General features: G+C 42.8%; 3 long non-coding RNA genes across 3 annotated transcripts; all 3 read right to left on the bottom strand.

Annotated features, from left to right (window-relative positions):
- Positions 1–367: 367 nt before the first annotated feature.
- Positions 368–1,093, bottom strand: LOC129116198 (uncharacterized). Its single transcript, XR_008533459.1, has 3 exons — positions 624–1,093; positions 505–540; positions 368–430 (listed from the first exon to the last, which is right to left on the bottom strand). It is a non-coding gene; the product is annotated as an uncharacterized LOC129116198 (long non-coding RNA).
- A 2,564-nt stretch (positions 1,094–3,657) lies between these two features.
- LOC129116195 (uncharacterized) lies at positions 3,658–3,915 on the bottom strand. The gene is made up of 3 exons (XR_008533457.1): positions 3,875–3,915; positions 3,760–3,795; positions 3,658–3,685 (listed from the first exon to the last, which is right to left on the bottom strand). It is a non-coding gene; the product is annotated as an uncharacterized LOC129116195 (long non-coding RNA).
- A 1,004-nt stretch (positions 3,916–4,919) lies between these two features.
- LOC129116196 (uncharacterized) lies at positions 4,920–5,375 on the bottom strand. The gene is made up of 3 exons (XR_008533458.1): positions 5,184–5,375; positions 5,020–5,075; positions 4,920–4,949 (listed from the first exon to the last, which is right to left on the bottom strand). It is a non-coding gene; the product is annotated as an uncharacterized LOC129116196 (long non-coding RNA).
- Between the last annotated feature and the right edge of the window lie 359 nt (positions 5,376–5,734).

Genomic DNA, 5,734 nt, shown 5'->3' on the forward strand with positions numbered 1-5,734 from the left:
TTGTTGGGTGTAGGCAGGATGTTTTTTCTTGTAGAGTGTGCATAAGGAATGCGTTGCTTTATGAGAGCCATTAGTGGGGTGATCCCTGGAGGCCTTGATGTACAGATTCCTCTCTTCCTCGTGGGGTGGATGCATAATGCCTTTTGTAATTATTGATAACACTATAGGATGTTTGACCCAAGTTAAAGAAACCTAGCTCCACATAGCCCAGCTGGAATAAAATCTCAATGCTTTACACTGAAAAGCAGGAAAAGTTGAGTGTGCGTTGTTGTTGTGTAGTTTGCCATCTCATTTAGACATCAACTTTGGCAAGTAGCTTTTAAGTTGTTGAAGAGCAAAAACTGAAAAGAGGTTGCAGATCTAGTGACACATGCAAGACTTCACAAATTTAAAAAATATTTTATTTTGTTTCTTCAGAGGGCACAGCATTCTGCAAACAAGAAATCAGAGGTCAATATGTGCATTAGTTACTTTTAAATGTTTTGATTAAGATGAAACATTTACCTGCAACTTGGGACATATTATCCATGTACACTTGTTCTGGAAGACAAAAAAAAAAAACACAACAATCAGGCATAATTTCAAATAAGCACTTAAAGTAGTAAGATTAGTTGCAGACATACCTTTCAGGGTTCTTTGCACCCTTAGGAGCAGCTGGATTACCCTTGGCACCCTTTGAGTGTACAGACAGTGGCAAGCCAACCTCTGGGGAGTACCTGGATTTATTGAAGAGATACCTGGCTCGCTGGTAGCCGTTTCTGGACTGGACAATATAGCTTGGAGGTGGCGGAGGAAGGATCGGTTCACTCACTCTCTGGGCAACCTGAACATTTTGGGGGCTGACATACGTTTGTGGAAGCGAAGGAATTTCATCACGTGGCTGGTAGCCCAGTTGACTGAAGTTGGGGTTCTCTCCTCCAGAGAACCCATAAGAGGGGCTTAACACCACAGACGGATAGGCAGGTTGGGCTCCCACATATGTTGGGTAACTGGGGAAGGATCCCTGTTGGGTGGAGGAAGTTGAAGATCCCTCGCTCATGTAATCAGCTTGGCCATACTGTCCAGCAGCATTTGAAGGCTCAGGATATTGGAAGACGTCAAAGCCTGCGGCCATAGACAAGATGAGGGTTGTAGTAGCCACTTCCACTGGAGCCAGAGTTTAGGTTCTGGTTTGGGGATCCAGGAGTCTCTTGAGTAATCGGTCCCTCTACCTCAGCAGAGTTGGGCAGGTTTTGCAGCCAAACCCGGCCATTGTGCATGGAGGCTTGTAGAAGGTGGAAACAGGGCCAGTCCGTTATGTGAAGCCTGCCAGTTACTCTGAGCAGAGAGTGAGGAAAGCAACGCTTCGTCTTCTCCATCATCACCAAGGTTGCGCAAGTCATTTTTAACTCGATATCCATAACCTTTAAAATAAACAATAAAGATGAAACATTAGATATTGCTGATGGGCCTAATGGGATAATGAAGTAGAACGGCTTTACCTTTAAATGGTAATCCAGCACTGCCATCAAACAGCAAAAAACAAATCAGGAAACCCTGCAGGAGAGCAGTTAAGAACAAACATCCGATTAAAAAAAATAAAAAATCTCTGTTAAAGGTAATTGAAACAAATAAAGGGCAAAGAAGTGCTCGACATCAATAAAACATACCGCAGAATGAGTCCAAGAGCCATGGCTATCAGCAGAAACACAGCACCCTGTTCACCTCAGACGCTCTGGTTGGAGACGTGCAGCTCACTGGGACTAACTAGCATTGAGAGAAGCTCAGGCCTTGCTAGAGATCCTCTGTGTCTCCTTTATATACCGCTCCCACTAAACGAAGCCAATCAGCAACAGCTGCTCAGAGAGCAATCAGGGGCCGAATCGTTAACAGGTGTGGCAGCTGGTCACTTTCTTGAAAGCCATCTTTTTTTTAAACTGAATTATTTTCAATTTTTTCTCATTTAAAGAACAACTGAACACCGTTTCTTTGATTTGACTTTGCATTTTGAACATAGCAGTCAAAAGGCCAGACTTTCACTTAAGGCTTTTACACGGAGTCAGGGTGCCACACACGCACTGAAATCAAGACCCTTATGCCACCATCTTTGCTGGTGTAACATTTCCCCTCCAGACATCTGATACTGTGGCAGCCAAAGGGGAGAAAGGCAAAGGAAAGTGCAGGGAGTTAGGGAGACAAAGGTGAAAACAGAAGGAAGAGTTAAAAAGGGGATTAAGATAAAATAAGATAATCCTTTATTAGTCCCGCAGCGGGGAAATTTGCAGACTTACAACAGCGTAGCGTAAAGTGCACACAAGAGACATAGTAGAAGAAAACAAGCTAAAAATAAAAAATAAAAAATAAAAATAAAATAAAACAAGTATTATAAATAAGCAATAATAAAAAAAAAACAGTAGAAAAAACAACAATAACTGAAATATTATATTTACAGACAGAGAAAAAAACAACTATTTTAACTATTTTTAACTTTTTTAACTATTATTGCACAGTGTAATGTGTAATGTATTGCACAGGTTTTATTGTCATGTTATTATTGTCATGTGGTCATGTGGTCTGCTGGGAGCAGAGTTGGTTGTGCAGCCTGACAGCAGCAGGAAGGAAGGACTGCGGTCAAATGAAGTTTAAAATGTTATGTAAAATAAAAGATAAAATATTGGGTAGAGAAAAAGTTAATGGGATTTAGACATATATAATGTATATCTCTTACTAAAGTAGACATGTCACATTCTAATAGTTCTCCCTCTTCTTCATTTGTACAAGAACATTAATTGATGCATGGCACAGCAACTCCACATGCTTTGCACGTGACAAAGATTACTGCCATCAAGCTTAAAGTATAAACTACAATATATTTAAAAAGACTTAATCATCTGTAACAGAGGGGCTCAGTCTGTAGAGCTGCTGTGCATTTAGAAGACAAGTCATCTTACTCAATAGTGAGTGCAATGAGTAGAAGCAAAAGGATCAATCCTGGTGCTGAATGCACTACCATGATGATTAACTCACAAGCGAACTTACTCGTATGTGTGTTGTTCTCATGCCAACTGGTGTCATCCTGCAGGGTCATGTTACAGAGTGAGAAGATCCGTGGCTTTAATTAACTCTGTGTCTACCCTTTGTCCTGATGGACACATGTGTATTCAACATGGGAATAGGACTGGATATGTTGTGCATATCTGCGTGTTTTTCACATATTGAAAGAATGACAATATATTTCAACACAGGGCCTGAACTGTTTCTGACGGCGGAGCTTGACCATGAATGCATCATGGAAGTAGGCTGACGTGCTTGTTGTTGGGTGTAGGCAGGATGTCGGATGTTTTTTCTTGTAGAGTGTGCATAAGGAATGCGTTGCTTTATGAGAGCCATATAGTGGGGTGGATGCATAATGCCTTTTGTAATTATTGATAAAACTATAGGATGTTTGACCCAAGTTAAAGAAGCCTAGCTCCACATAGCCCAGCTGGAATCAAAATTCAATGCTTTACACTGAAAAAGCAGGATATGTGCATTGTTGTTGTGTAGTTTGCCATCCCATTTAGACATCAACTTTGACAAGTAGCTTTTAAGTTGTTGAAGAGCAAAAATCGAAATATTTCAAACAGAGAAGGTAGATCTAGTGACATGCAAGACTTCACAAATTTAAAAAAATATTTTATTTTGTTTCTTCAGAGGGCACAGCATTCTGCAAACAAGAAATCAGAGGTCAATATGTGCATTAGTTACTTTTAAATGTTTTGATTAAGATGAAACATTTACCTGCAACTTGGGACATATTATCCATGTACACTTGTTCTGGAAGACAAAAAAAACACAACAATTAGGCATAATTTCAAATAAGCATTTAAAGTAGTAAGTTTAGTTGCAGACATACCTTTCAGGGTTCTTTGCACCCTTAGGAGCAGCTGGATTACCTTTGGCACCTTTGAGTGTACAGACAGTGGCAAGCCAACCTCTGGGGAGTACCTGGATTTATTGGAGATACCTGCTCGCTGGTAGCCGTTTCTGGACTGGACAATATAGCTTGGAGGTGGCGGAGGAAGGATCGGTTCACTCACTCTCTGGGCAACCTGAACATTTTGGGGGCTGACATACATTTGTGGAAGCGAAGGAATTTCATCACGTGGCTGGTAGCCCAATTGACTGAAGTTGGGGTTCTCTCCTCCAGAGAACCCATAAGAGGGGCTTAACACCACAGACGGATAGGCAGGTTGGGCTCCCACATATGTTGGGTAACTGGGGAAGGATCCCTGTTGGGTGGAGGAAGTTGAAGATCCCTCGCTCATGTAATCAGCTTGGCCATACTGTCCAGCAGCATTTGAAGGCTCAGGATATTGGAAGACGTCCTCATAGACAAGATGAGGGTTGTAGTAGCCACTTCCACTGGAGCCAGAGTTTAGGTTCTGGTTTGGGGATCCAGGACGGTCAGAGTAGCAGCCACATCCTGACCACCGCTAGCTGGCGCAGGCTGCCAAGAGTCAAAGCTGGGAGACTTTGCGGCCTGAGAGGTGGAGGAGGCAATCTGACTAGCATAAGGAGTAGAGTCACCAGCTGGATACGCAGGCAGTTCATGTGTAGGAGCAACACCAAGTGACGCTGATTGAGCCTGGACCGGGCCTGGCTGAGGCTTTGCTGGGTCACTCTGCTGGTAGTTGGAGCTCAAAGGAAGGTGTTGTGCCGCAAGGTTTACCAGGCCCCAGTCTCTTGAGTAATCGTTGATAGGTCCCTCTACCTCAGCAGAACTTGGTGCGTTGGGCAGGTTTTGCAGAGAGGAAACCAAACCCGGCCATTGTGCAGCTGGAGGCTTGTAGACGGTGGAAACAGGGCCAGTCGGTCGGTTATGTGAAGCCTGCCAGTTACTCTGAGCAGAGAGTGAGGAAAGCAACGCTTCATCTTCTCCATCATCACCAAGGTTGCAAGCAAGTCATTTTTAACTCGATATCCATAACCTTTGAAATAAACAATAAAGATTAAACATTAGATATTGCTGATGGGCATAATGAAGTAGAACGGCTTTACCTTTAAATGGTAATCCAGCACTGCCATCAAACAGCAAAAAACAAATCCAGGAAACCCTGCAGGAGAGCAGTTAAGAACAAACATCCGATTAAAAAAAAAATCTCTGTTAAAGGTAATTGAAACAAATAAAGGGCAAAGAAGTGCTCGACATCAATAAAACATACCGCAGAATGAGTCCAAGAGCCATGGCTATCAGCAGAAAGGCAGCACCCTGTTCACCTCAGACGCTCTGGTTGGAGACGTGCAGCTCACTGGGACTAACTAGCATTGAGAGAAGCTCAGGCCTTGCTAGAGATCCCTCTGTGTCTCCTTTATATACCGCTCCCACTAAACGAAGCCAATCAGCAACAGCTGCTCAGAGAGCAATCAGGGGCCGAATCGTTAACAGGTGTGGCAGCTGGTCACTTTCTTGAAAGCCATCTTTTTTTTTAAACTGAATTATTTTCAATAAATTTCAATGAACACCGTTTCTTTGATTTGACTTTGCATTTTGAACATAGCAGTCAAAAGGCCAGACTTTCACTTAAGGCTTTTACACGGAGTCAGGGTGCCACACACGCACTGAAATCAAGACCCTTATGCCACCATCTTTGCTGGTGTAACATTTCCCTCCAGACATCTGATACTGTGGCAGCCAAAGGGGGAGAAAGGCAAAGGAAAGTGCAGGGAGTTAGGGAGACAAAGGTGAAAACAGAAGGAAGAGTTAAAAAGGGAT

This window comes from Anoplopoma fimbria, unplaced genomic scaffold (assembly GCF_027596085.1).
Source record: "Anoplopoma fimbria isolate UVic2021 breed Golden Eagle Sablefish unplaced genomic scaffold, Afim_UVic_2022 Un_contig_12954_pilon_pilon, whole genome shotgun sequence".
Taxonomy (NCBI): domain Eukaryota; kingdom Metazoa; phylum Chordata; class Actinopteri; order Perciformes; family Anoplopomatidae; genus Anoplopoma; species Anoplopoma fimbria.